This window comes from Pteropus medius, unplaced genomic scaffold (genome assembly GCF_902729225.1).
Source record: "Pteropus medius unplaced genomic scaffold, Ma_sr-lr_union100, whole genome shotgun sequence".
In the NCBI taxonomy this organism is placed as follows: domain Eukaryota; kingdom Metazoa; phylum Chordata; class Mammalia; order Chiroptera; family Pteropodidae; genus Pteropus; species Pteropus medius.
The window spans coordinates 6,366,672-6,380,897 of record NW_024342644.1 but is presented as its reverse complement, the minus strand read 5'-3'; the positions used below and the strand labels follow the sequence as shown (position 1 = coordinate 6,380,897).

The window sequence follows — 14,226 nt, the reverse complement described above, 5'->3', positions numbered from 1 at the left end:
AAGGGTTAAAGAATAATTAAAACCTGAAATTGGACAAAGGAAGTCTATAACTTAGGCCTAGTTTCTGGAACCCTTAACCACATTCTGTTAATCATGAAACTTGTAACAATGAGCTCATACGCTAACTGCCAATTTTAGCCTGTGTAACCTTGCTTGCTTGCGTGGCATGAAAAATAATCAATTGTATATAAGCTGAAAATTACTGTTTGGCCATCGCCCATGGGAACACTGGCTATTGTCCATGGGAACATAGGCAATCACCCATAGGAACATAACATTCTAACACAAGCTTTCTGCTTCTGTACTTCCCGCTTGCACACCTGACCAGTGGGTTGACAGGTAGTGAATAGCAGAAAGATGGACCTTTGTGTTTAAGACAGAATGAGGAATAGGATTTGGGGCTTAAAAACCTTGTATCTTGGCATTTCGAGGCTGCTCCTTTGCAAGGACAGCCGCCGGCTAATAAACTGTCTCCTGGTTAAGAGCACTCAAGTTTGGTCTGGTTATTCTGGACACAACATTTGGAGGCCCCAGCGAGATCTTCTCGTTGTGGGAAAATTGATCAGTGCACCGGGGCGTTGGACCATTTGCGGTTGGGGAGGCCTCTAGGGCACTCGCCCTAGCCCGCCGCCTGTGGTTTCTCGCTTTGCGGAGCACGATCCTGGGAGTGCTGAGGCAGTTTCTGGTAGGGGGCCCAGGGACCGTGCGGACGTCGGACGCGACAAGTAAGGTCGGCGGTCGACTGAGACTGTGACGACAGTTTTCTCAGTCCTGTTCTGGTTTGTTAGTCTGTGTCTGTCTTGTTTTGTTTTGCTTCATGTGCTTTATTGTGGAACGATGGGACAATCACAGGGCAAACTAACTCCGTTACAGTGCATGCTTAACAACTTTAAAGATTTTCGTCGTAGGGCAAGGGCCTATGGTGCTTCAGTAACCCCTTTTGATTTGCAGCACTTTTGTCAATTAGATTGGCCGACCTTCGGAGTAGGATGGCCCTCTGAGGGATCATTTAACATGCAGACTGCATTCCGGGTTCGAAGTGTGATTTATGGAAAACCTGGGCATCCCGACCAAATTCCTTATGTTGATGTTTGGATTGATGTAGTTTCTGATGCCCCTAAATACTTACAGAATTGCAGTCGTGCACCCGTTACTGTAATGGCAGCCATACCCCAGGGTTTTAAGAAGCCCCCACCAGTGTTGCAGGGACCTCCCTCGGAGGATGACTGGTATCCGCCACCCTATAATGGAAATGGGGGTAGACGTCCTCCTCCGGAGGGACCGGGACCTCCTGTAACCCGGTCTAGGGATCGTAGGCCACCTTCCCCTGATTCATCCTCCCTGAAAAGAGCCAGTATCTGTTCAAGCCCCATTGAAGGTGATTCCAGGAGGTGGCGGTGAGCCTACTGTCATCTACTCGCCATTCAGTACTAGTGATTTATATAATTGGAAATTGCAAACGCCATCCTTTTCAGAGAAACCATAAGGACTAACCTCCCTTTTAGAGTCTATTTTCTTTACCCATCAGCCCACTTGGGATGATTGCCAACAGCTCTTACAGGTCTTATTCACTACTGGAGAAAAGGAAAGAATTTTGTGGGAGGCGGCTAGAGGAGTAACAGACCCAAATGGGCAGCCTACAGCAGACTCAACCAGGTTACAGGCTGTGTTTCCGACTCAACGTCCCCAGTGGGATCCAAATACAGATCAAGGTAAGGAGGCTCTCCTAAGGTATCGCCAGTTTCTGCTACAGGGACTCCGGGCTGCTGCACGTAGACCAATAAATCTGTCCAAGGTAAGTGAAGTAATTCAGACTAAGGACGAGTCACCTGCAGCATTCTTGGAAAGACTATTAAAGTCTTACCGCTTATATACACCTATTGACCCGGAGGACCCCAACAATAGAAGAGCCATTAATTTGGCCTTTGTTAGCCAGTCGGCCCCTGACATTAGAAAGAAGTTACAGATATTGGAAGGTTTTGAGGGAGAAAATTTATCCAAATTATTAGAAATAGCTCAGAAGGTCTTTAACAATAGGGACGGTGTGCAAAAGGTCATGTTTGTGGGACAACAAGGAAACCGACCTCCTTGGAAAAAAAAAAACCCTAACCATAGAGGGGGACCTAGCAACGAAGAAGGCCAAAATAGAAAACCTAGGCTAGGAAGAGACCAATGTGCTATTTGCAAAAAAAAAGGACATTGGAAGAATGAGTGCCCTGAAAAGGAACAACCAAGAGGTGAGAAGAAAAAAGGCCCCTCATTCTTTTGGAAGATGAATAGGGGCGTCAGGGCTCTTATCTAATGAGCCCCCGAGAGCCCAAGGTAACTTTACAAGTAGGGGGCAAACCTGTGAACTTTTTAGCTGATACTGGTGCAACTTACTCAGTTTTAACAGAAACTGCTGGTCTGTTATCCAAAGAAAAGACTGCAATTCAAGGAGCCACTGGGAAAGGGAAGGCATACCCATGGACACAGGCAAAAATTACTGACTTGGGAAAGGGAACCATCACGCATTCGTTTTTAGTTATGCCTGAATGTCCCTTTCCTTTGCTTGGAAGAGATTTGCTCCAGAAATTAAAAGCCACTATTTAAGCAACGAGTGGCATATCTCTCAAAGAGACTAGATCCGGTGGCTGGAGGAAGGCCTAGTTGCCTGAGAGCACTAGCTGCTACTGCTATATTGACCAAAGACGCTTTAAAATTGACCTTGGGCCAAAATATTGAAATTGTGGCTCCACATGCAGTTGAAGCCATGCTGCGCAGCCCTCCTGAAAGATGGATTTCCAACGCCCGGATTACTCAGTACCAGGTACTGTTGCTTAACCCCCCACAGACCCAGTTTTTGAAAACTGCAGCCCTGAACCCTGCCACGCTGCTCCCGGATGATGACCCGCAGGCTCCATTGCATCACTGTGTTCAGCACCTTGAGCAGGTAACTGGACTACGGCCAGACTTGAAGGATGAGCCATGGCCTAATCCGGATGCGGTATTATTTACCAATGGAAGCAGTTTTGTATCCGACGGAGTAAGGTATGCCGGGGCAGCCATAGTAACGGTCAGGGATGTGATATGGGCACAGGCCCTAAGCCATGGGACATTGGCACAGAGGGCTAAACTTATAGCTCTAACACAAGCTTTACGGTGGGGAAAGGATAAAACCGTAAACATCTATACTGACAGTAGATATGCCTTTGCAACGGCACATGTACATGGAGCCCTGTACAAGGAAAGAGGACTATTGACATCAGGGGGAAAGGAAATTAAGAACAAGGAGCAGATTTTGGCTCTTTTGGAGGCTATCTGGCTACCTAAGAAAGTGGCTATTATCCATTGCCCCGGCCATCAAAAAGGGGAAGGAGCGGTAGAAAAAGGAAACCGCTTGGCAGATAAAACAGCAAAGGAAGTAGCCAGAAAACCAGTGGGGACTAACGCCATAATTGGTCCCCTTCTTGTGCCCCCCTTGGCACAGGCTCTAGACTATAGCCCCCAAGATATAGAGTTGGGGAAGCAACTGCACGGGAAGTTTGAACATGGGTGGCTTTGGATTCCAGATGGAAGGCCGGTCCTCCCTGCTGCGCTTGGTAACACCTTAATTAGCCAGATGCATAATGCTACCCATCTTGGAGGAACTAAGTTAATTGAACTGCTAAAAAGAGACTATTATATTCCTGGACTAACCTCAAAGGCTCGGGATGTAAGTGCACGATGCCCAATATGTGCACAGGTCAACCCTCACCCCATCCCAAAGGAAAATATCGGCACTCGATTAAGAGGACAAGCTCCTGGAGAGCATTGGGAAGTGGACTTTACAGAAGTTGCTCCTGGCACTTTTGGATTTAAATATCTTCTGGTATTCATTGACACCTATTCTGGATGGACTGAGGCCTTCCCCACAAAAAAAGGAAACTGCACAAGTAGTAGCTAAGAAATTAATTACAGAAATAGTGCCTCGATTTGGCTTGCCCTTATCATTGGGGTCCGACAATGGCCCGGCATTCATTGCCCAAACAAGTCAAATGTTAGCTAAGGTATTAGGGATCAATTGGAAATTACATTGTATTTACAGACCTCAGAGTTCAGGACAAGTAGAAAGGATGAATAGAACACTTAAGGAAACTTTAACTAAATTTAAGCTGGAAACTGGGGAGAATTGGGTGAGCCTTCTTCCTTTTGCTTTGTTACGGGCCCGGTGTACTCCATATATTATGGGAATTTCCCCTTATGAAATAATGTTTGGGAGACCTCCCCCTTTACTCCCTAAAATTGGAATTGAAAAGGTTACAATGAGTAATAATACAAGTCTCCTTAAGTCTCTACAGGCCTTGCAACAAACCCAAAATCAAGTCAAGGGCTTGATTAAAGCTGCTAGACCGACTCCGGGGACATCACAGCCTCACCCACATCATCCAGGCGATTGGGTGTGGATAAAGAAGATCCAGCCTGCTAGCCTAGAGCCCCGGTGGGATGGTCCGTTTCCAGTAACTCTAACCACACCAACAGCTGTCAAGGTTGCAGGGAAAAGACATTGGATTCACCATACCCGCCTTAAGACAGCTCAACCTCCCCCGGAGACAGAGAAATGGAAGGCAACACCCACAGAGGATCCACTCAAGATAAGACTCTCGGGAATAATTATAATTGGGTTAATTGTTATCAATAATGTAAAAGGGAACCCTCATCAACCTCAACAGGCTAAATGGGAATTAATTAAATCAGAAACAGGCATTCCCATATTAGTAAACCAGACTATGTACCAGCCTACATTTCATGTGGATTTGTGTGATATATTAGGAAAGAAATTTAATTTTATAAGTGATGACTTGCCTAGAGGTCCAGGAGCTAATTTTTTATCTGGCCCCTGGTATGGTTGTGGCAGGGAGGACAAAGAAAGAGGTATTCAACAAGTACAGTTATATATGTGTCCCAGAGAAGGCCAAAGCACTTGCCATAAGCTAAACCAATATTATTGTGGCCATTGGGGTTGTGAGACCATAGCCCCTTGGAAGAACACAGACCCCTTTCTGACTCTTACACGACCTAGTCAGTCCTCCTGTGCCACAGCAGGGAAATGCAATCCTATCATTTTTACTGTCAAAAATTGGGAAGATCCATCTTGGGTGATTGGAAAAACCTGGGGATTAAGGTTGTATGTTTTTGGAACTGATCCTGGAGTGTTAATAACAATACAGAAAAAGCCTGTCAGGATGCCACCGTTAGTTCTAGGTCCTGTTAGGCCTAATGACGGAGGGTTAAACACCTTAACTCTTACACAGTCAGCAATTACTAGGAGCACTAATAATGCCAACAAAGGACATAGACCTAGACAGCCTTATAGATCCCCCCAGGGATACTCCTGAATCTGTCTTGACCATGCTGAATAATGTTTATAAGTTTGCTAATGACAGTAACTCAAATGCTACAAAGGATTGTTGGTTTTGTCTGAACCCTGCCCCACCTTATTATGTAGGACTTGGTGTCATTGCTAACCTTGGCACAGATCAAACTGCTATTAGGAATGTAACATCTCCGAATGTTACTATTTGCCCTTGGGGAACCAAAAACCCATCTGTAACGTTGGGAGATTTACAAGGAAAGGGAACTTGTGTGTATACTAGCACTTATAGAGTTAATAAATCTAGGTATAAGGAAAATTGTAAATCATCTATTTTAGTAAATAGCACCTCTTCTACTTATTTAGCGGCCCCTAGTGGCACTTGGTTTGCTTGTAATACTGGTTTAACTCCCTGTATTAATCTTAACTATTGGAAAAATAATACTGGATTTTGTGTGCTGGTTCATGTTATACCTCAGGTGTATATGATGAGCGGACAAGAAGGAAGACAAGCAATAGATTTGTAGGGAGGATATAACTATCCTCGGCGTAAGCGAGCAGTTCCACTGCTTGTGCCGCTCCTAGTTGGCCTAGGAGTGGCAGGATCAGCTGCAATTGGGACTGCTGCTTTGGTTACAGGGAATCAAGGTATGGCCTGGCTCACAAAGCAGATTAATGACGATTTAAGCACTCTAGAGAAATCAATTAATCATCTTGAAACATCTCTTAATTCTTTAGCTGAAGTAGTACTGCAGAATAGAAGAGGTTTAGACCTCTTATTTCTTAAGCAAGGAGGTTTGTGTGTAGCACTAGGAGAAACTTGCTGCTTTTATGTTAATCATTCTGGAATTATTAGGGATAGTTTAGCATTAATTAGACAAAGAGTAAAAGACAGAAATGAGAAGTTAAAACAAGGAAGCAACTGGTATGAATCTTGGTTTAATGGAAACTCTTGGTTAACCACGTTATTGTCGGCTATAGCAGGACCATTGATAATTCTGCTGTTATTACTGACCTTTGGGCCATGCTTGATCAAATGGGTTAAGAGTTTAATCCAATCCAATATAACTGGGGCAAAGATTTTAATTTTAGGAGCGTCAGCCCCGACCCATTGGCCAGAAATCCCGACTTCTGACTCGAAGATTGAGTCATTCTAAAGAAAACCAGTGGGGAATGTAATAGCCCGCTGAAATATGAAAGGGTTAAAGAATAATTAAAACCTGAAACTGGACAAAAGAAGTCTATAACTTAGGCCTAGTTTCTGGAACCCCTAACCACATTCTGTTAATCATGAAACTTGTAACAATGAGCTCATACGCTAACTGCCAATTTTAGCCTGTGTAACCCTGCTTGCTTGCGTGGCATGAAAAATAATCAATTGTATATAAGCTGAAAATTACTGTTTGGCCATCGCCCATGGGAACACTGGCTATTGTCCATGGGAACATAGGCAATCACCCATAGGAACATAACATTCTAACACAAGCTTTCTGCTTCTGTACTTCCCGCTTGCACACCTGACCAGTGGGTTGACAGGTAGTGAATAGGAGAAAGATGGACCTTTGTGTTTAAGACAGAATGAGGAATGGGATTTGGGGCTTAAAAACCTTGTATCTTGGCATTTCGAGGCTGCTCCTTTGCAAGGACAGCCGCCGGCTAATAAACTGTCTCCTGGTTAAGAGCACTCAAGTTGGGTCTGGTTATTCTGGACACAACACAAATTGTACAGAAAGCCTGCAGGAGCATTATGGGAGACTGACTGTCATGGGGCTTGCCAGCCTTGGAGGCAAGATTTCCCATTTAATTTTAGTTTTTCTTTAAGCCAATTTAAAAAGGCCGACATTAAAAGCAGTCAAATAAGAACAGCTCAAATAAAGTCGAGACCCACTACCTAAAGCAGGTAGGTGTGGGATTCTAAGAAAAGACTCATCCAGTTCACCTGATGCAAAGCAGGGAGCTAATGGAGCATGATGGGCCTCTGCTGGTACCTAGCACCAGGTCCAGGTCAGCAAGGTGGTCCAAGGTGGGCTTCTTCGGAATCTTGCCGGATTTACCAAGTAAATGTTGACATAAGAAACTCCCAAACCTGTAGAAAAATTTTATGAGTTTATTAGAGTTTATTTGAGCCAAAGAGAGGATACACCTGGAAGCAAGATCTCCACAGACCGAGAAAAATGCTACCAGAATGACAGTTTGCAGTTTCTTTTATGCATTTGGAATTAAGGAGGGAATGTAAGATAGATTATGTGAAAGTGGGAGATAGCAAGATAGAGATTGGATTAGAGGATAGCTAAGATTATATTCTCTCTTGAGGGCATTTATGTTTCAAAGATGTGTTAACTGAGATGCACAGAAATGATGCTTAAGGCAAAAATAACTTTTTACTGGGGAAGTTATAGGTCTGAGGTGTGACTACCCACCTTGACCTGACCAGTTAGGAATTTATGATCAGATCACTCTGTGAGGTTACTTTCTGTTAGATTTGTTACAGCACCCCTTTTTTCATCCACATTATAATTCTACCAGGGATATTTCCTTAAAAACTCTCAGACATGGCCGCGATTAATAAGGAATCTCTTTCCTTTCCTCAGTGGTCTGGGTCGTGATTCATAGAATAGACGTGCATGCATATTTGTCAAGTATTTCTGATAATGATGAAAAAGTAAGCTATCTAAATATTCATCAATAGAGGAATTATGAAGTATCTTATTGTGCACCCATATTGTGGAGGATAAACCATTGAAAGTACATTTACTGAGATTTTAATGAAAAGAGAAAATGCTCACAAGTTTATGTTAAATGAAAAAAGCAGTATACGAGTGGTATAAAATTATCTCAACCACGCAAAATATGTATTTATAAAAATATTGGAATAAATAAAACACACCAAAAAGCAAACAAGTGGTAACTTTTAGATTGAGGGATTGTGATTTTTTATTTTCTTCTTTATACTTTTATTTTCCAAATTTTCTACAATATGCACTATTACCATTATAATAAAAAACAAGAAGACATTTAAAAAAATTCCAAGGCGGTAGCATATTTCTATATTGGTTATATATGAATTGATTCATGTGTGCAGGGAGAAAGAAGTCATATGGCGTAGATATTATATTCTATTTTCAGTTCCTCTAAGCAGGGATAAAATGGCACTTTCTAGAAAGGATTTGTGCAGCTTACATTACTTTAAATTGTATCATTTTACTATAGTATTTAGAGAACTCCAGTGTGTGGGTTAAACAAAAGTCATGTTTTTATATTGGTATATGAAATGACACAAATCTCTAGTCCCTTGGGAGAATATGCAATTTGTAATGCCTATTATTTTTATGTTATTAAACCCATCTCTGTTAATAAGATCTATAATTATTAAGTAGAAAGCATAATGAAGTTGGCTGATTGCAAAGGGAGGAAAAGCCAAGTATTTCAAACCCCCTGACATTTTCTGGTGACAGCCATTGACTAGAGCACTATTATTTTAAAGTAATTTTACTGAGAAAGGAGTATGTTTACAGAACATTAATTGAAGAGTTTATATTGCTTAAGAGCTTTAAATTTCTGAATATGAACGCTGATTTCTCTCACTGTCATTCCCTCTCTGCCCACTCCCTCCTTCCCTTCCTGCGTCCCTCCCTCTCTCTCTCTATTCAGAATTTTGATGTGAGGATAGGATAAAGCAGGGATCCATAGCCTTAAATAAAAGCCTAAGATTGGACTTGACAGTCTTGCGTCTGGAGACCCCTGCACCATGCCTCCCCTCAGGAGAACCCTTTAAAAGGGCTTTGTTTGATTTACAGGAGGTTTTTTGCTGGGTATGACTTCCTCATATTAAATAAATGATATCCCATTGCGAGGCATTCCAAAGGATTTGAGGAATAAACATAAAACAGCGGTCATATTTATGGAGATACACATGAGAGGCGTGAGGGACATAGCCATGAAATATACGTGTTACTATGATTCACACATACATAAATATGTGTGCATATATGTATATATGTATACATATATACACATACACATGCACACATATATGTATATATACACATACACATACATATGTATGCGTATATATACATATATACACATACACATATATACACACATACACACATACATATGTACATATGTATACATGCACATACATATATACACATACATATGTATATATGTGTATATATACACACATATATGTATGTGTATATATACATGTGTGTATATATACACATATACACATATACACATATACATGTATACACATATATACACATATGTACATATATACATATATACACATACAGGCACACATATATATGTATGAATTCCTTTCCATCAAGGTATTATTTTGAAAAAAAAACCCCAAACAGTTGGTTTTTAAGTTCTGCCACTGTGTTACTAAGCTAGTATCTCTTAGCGTCAAACCCACGCGTCTACGTTCATTCTGTTTTGTGATGCTGCGACTCTGCAAATCACTTTTCTCCTTAACTTACTGGTTCCTTCAGGCTCTGCCCATCGGGCACTAGAGGGAGACTGTGAGGCTGGAGGAGGATGAGACGTTCTCTTTCCCGTTAGCTTCCCGTTTTTGTCAGTGTCACCTTAGCAACCCTACTTCACTCCAGCAGCAGCAGCTTTCTAGAAGCAGCAGTTGATTTCAGTTTATAAATTTTGTAAACCTTAGGGAACCAGCCTTATCATACACTTTCAGAGACAAGACCTCAGTGAACAGGGACACCCCCTCCCTTCCTTACAAGTCTGGTTCCCAGGTTCCTTGGGACCTCCCCCAAGTTGCTGAAGCACCTGTATTGTCTGAACAGCTTGCCCCTCCTCAGAGGTCTGAATCCCGGTTTGTGGGACCCATTCCGCGAGTTTCTGAGTTTAAATAATAATCTGACTTTTCCTTAGTTCCTCAGTCGTAGGGGTGGTAGCTACATACTGTGTGTGCCATCTCCGTGATACCGACTCTTCCTTTTCCGCTTTTTTGGTACTCCAGGATTTGTCTAGCAATCCTTTATGCTACATGTTCTCTGTTAAAATAACTGGTGTGATTTCTATCTTCTTTCTGAATCCTGACCGATATAGCTTCCTAAAACAATAAGATTGGGTCAATGTTAATCCTCATAAAATGCATTGGGCTGGCTGCTGATTACTTCCTGCAGACAAAAAAATGCTTCCTTATTTCTATCTCAGAGGACTTTTCTTAAAGTCTAATTGACTAGGCTATATATAAACTAATTTTAAAAATACACATATTAATAAACTATGTAGAAGCTGATTTTAAAAATGTATTTTTTCTCCTTGCTTTCATAAAAGCTTTTCATGGAAATTTTCATTCCTGTAAATGATGTGATGAATCCAGACATTCCATAAGAATCCAATGATGTGTTAAAAAGCACATAATGTATAAACACAATCTCATTGGCTTGATATTTAAAATAGGCAAAAATTTTAAAAAAATATTTATTAATAAAAAGTAACAAATAATAAATCTATTCTGTGTTAACATAAAATTTTTAATGAAAAATAACTATGTTTTCCAAAACATAAAATATTTAGTCAGAAGAATGGCAATATTTTAAAATTTTGTACATCTTTTTAATACCTGGCTTAAAAGAAGACAGCTAATTTCTCATATACGCCTTGCATTCATTCTGTTGAGATAAGTTGTTTTGTGAAATATGTGGAAAAAATAGCCTCCCATAGATATGTAGTTTGAAATGGAAACAGTATTTTAATAGTCTTTGCAAGTACATTGATATTTTTCTTTATTATTACACAAAAACTTGACAAGTGATAATTTCTTTGCTTTTTAAGTGATGGTTTCTTAAAAGTTGGTTGCAATGTTCAATCTGAACACATCAATAGAAATTTTTTTTTAAGGCAAGGCAACCCTTGGTTCACAGATTGTAGGGACCTTGTCAGTTTACAGTCCCTATTTTTAAATGTTTTTTTTACGCCTACAGCACCTGGTCTTTCTAGGTGGTCTCCCATTCAAGAACTAACCAGGCCTGACCCTGCTTAGCTTCCGAGATCAAACAGGATCGGGCTTGTTCAGGGTAGCATGGCCATAGACTTTAATAGACAATTTTTTTAACAGATATCTTGAAATATAACTGACATATAGTAAGTCACACATATTTGAAATGTACCATTTAATGAGTTTCGACATATGGAAACATTCATGTATACATTACAAAAGTCAAGATAATAAACATTTTTATTACCCTCAAAAATGTCCTAGTGCCTCATTGTAGTCCATTCTTCCTTTCCATGTCCCCTAAACTGTTCCCAGGCAATCGCTGATGTGTTTTCTGTCACTAAAGTTTACTTTGCATTTTTCTATCATAGTGCTGCTCAAAAGAAATATAACATGAACTACAAATGTGAGCCACAGATGTAATTGTAAATTTTCTAGTAGCATATTTCATTTAACACGATATATCAAAATATTGTCATTTTGGCATGTAATCAATATAAAATTATTAATAAGATATTGCCATAGACTGAATGTCTGTGTCCCCTCTAAAATTAATTCCCTTTGTGATGGATTTAGAGGTGGGGACTTTGGGAAGTGATTGGGTCATAAGGATGGAGCCCTCGCGATGGGAATAATACCCTTACAAAAGAGACCCCAGAGAGCTTCTTTGCCTCTTCCACCATGTGAAGACACAAGAAAATGGACATCTATGAACCAGGAAGCAAGCCTTCTCTAGACATGGAACCTACTGGCAACTTGACCCTGGACTTCCTAGCTTCCAGAACTGTGAGAAATAAATTTCTATTGTTTACAACCCACCCAGTCTATTTTTGTTATAGCAGCCCAAACAGACAAAGACATACTTTATACTCCTTTTTTTAATATTAAGTATTGAATATCTGGTATATATTTCATACTTATAACATGTCTCAATTTGAAGTAGTCACATTTCAAGTGCTCAATAGGCATATGTAGTTAGTGGCTGCAGCATTTGACAGTGCAGGTCTAGAACTGTATCTAAATGAAATGTTAAAGTATTAGCCTCCTTTGACTAGTTTTTTTCACTCAGCATAAGTATGTTGAAATATATTCATGTTGTAGTGTGATCAGTAGTTTGTTCCTTTTAATTGTTGAGTAGTATTCCATTGCTTGGATATGACACAATTTGTTTATCCTTTCCCTTGCTGATGGACATTTGTTCCCTGCTCCTCAAGGTTTTGGCTATTGTAAATAAGCCTGCTATGAATATTCATGTTCGAGTCTTTGTGTGGACATGTATTTTCATTTCTCTGGGGAAATACCTAGGAGTGGGATGACTGGGTCACACAGTATATATTAAATTTTTCATAAAATTGGCAAACTGTTTTCCACAGTGGCTGTATCATTTAACTTTCCATCAGTAATTTGTGACAGTTCCATCTTCCAATGCCTGTTCCTGTCAGTCTTTTAATGTTAGGCATTCTACTAGATGTGTAGTGATACCTTATTGTGGTTTTAATTTTCATTTTCATAATGGCCAATTATGTTAAGCATCTTTTTCATAGATCTTTTTTGGTGATGTATCTGTGTAAATCATTTTCTCACTTTTACCATGTAACTTGCCTTATTATTATTATGAGAGCTATTTATATATTCTAGATATCAGTCTTTTGTCAAATATGTGTTTTGCATATATTTTCTCCCAATCTATAGGTTGCTTTTTTATTTTTTTGATATTCTGAAGAGCAAAAGATTTAAATTTTGATAAATTTATTAATTTTTTAACAGTTTGTGCTTTTTCTATTATGTCTTCTTTAAGAATTCTTTACAAACCCAGGGTCTTTAAATTCTCCTATATATTCCTTTAGAAATGTTATGGTTTTGACTCTTACATTTAAGATAAGGATATAGTTTGAGTTAATGTTTGTATCTATTATGAGATAAAATTGAGTTTTTTTTAAATGACTATCCAATAGTTCCAGAATCATTTGCTGAAAGATTATCTTTACCGCATAAATTGCTTTGGCATCTTTGTTTAACAATATCGGATACAGAGAATTCTGGGAAACATGGCAGAGTGAGAGACGTCCTCAGATCGCTCCCCTTGAAGGAACAATAAGCTGAACATCTAAAATTCAACAAAACACACCCAAACTGCACACCAGCACATCTAGCTGTGCATAAGAGCTACCACAGGTCAGAACCTCAGGTGTCTGGCGGTGGACTGGGAGAAATAAAGAAGTTGCCTCTTGCAGCCGCTAGAGCTCCTTGCAGAAGGAGAGGGAGGGGTGAAGGTGCAGTGACTTCCCTGATCAGCCCTTCCTGGAAGTGCCAGAACTTCTAGCAGCCAGCAGTAGGGCCCAGTTATCAGGGCAGAAAGCAGAGAAGCGGGATGGGACCGCAGAGAAATAATAGTCGATTTTTACTGGCCCTGGGTGCAAAACTGAGGCTGAGCCGCAGCCTTCAACTCCCAACCCAGAGGGTCCTTACCCCCATACCCTCCGAGACCAATCACTGCAGAGTCCCAGGGGAATCTGAACAAATACTGCTGAAACTGTTGCTAACACCGACAGGGACTGAAACTGAGAGTAACAAGTGTGATTAAATATCTACAAGAAAATAAAAAAAAGACATTTAGGCTTTATATAAAGCAGGGATCCAAGTGGCTTAGGATCCACCTACTGGAAACCAAAAGAAAAGCACCTTCTTTGCAGCAGGCTAAAGAGAGATCTTTATATAATAAATCTTTCTGGAAAAACAACAGAATACACTTCCATTAATGCCCAGGTGGAGAAATAATCCATTAAACACCATGAACAACCAAGATGACAAGACATCTCAGAAAGAAAGAAAAATCTCCAGAAAATATGCTTACAGTCTTAGAAATATGCGACTTAAATGACAGAGAATTCAGGATGGTACTTCTGAAAACATATTGGAT

The 14,226-nt window shown here is 40.3% G+C and overlaps 1 pseudogene; it reads right to left on the bottom strand.

The window, feature by feature from the left end:
* Positions 1-11,283: 11,283 nt before the first annotated feature.
* On the bottom strand, positions 11,284-11,402 carry LOC120605645 (uncharacterized; annotated as a pseudogene).
* Positions 11,403-14,226: the final 2,824 nt, after the last annotated feature.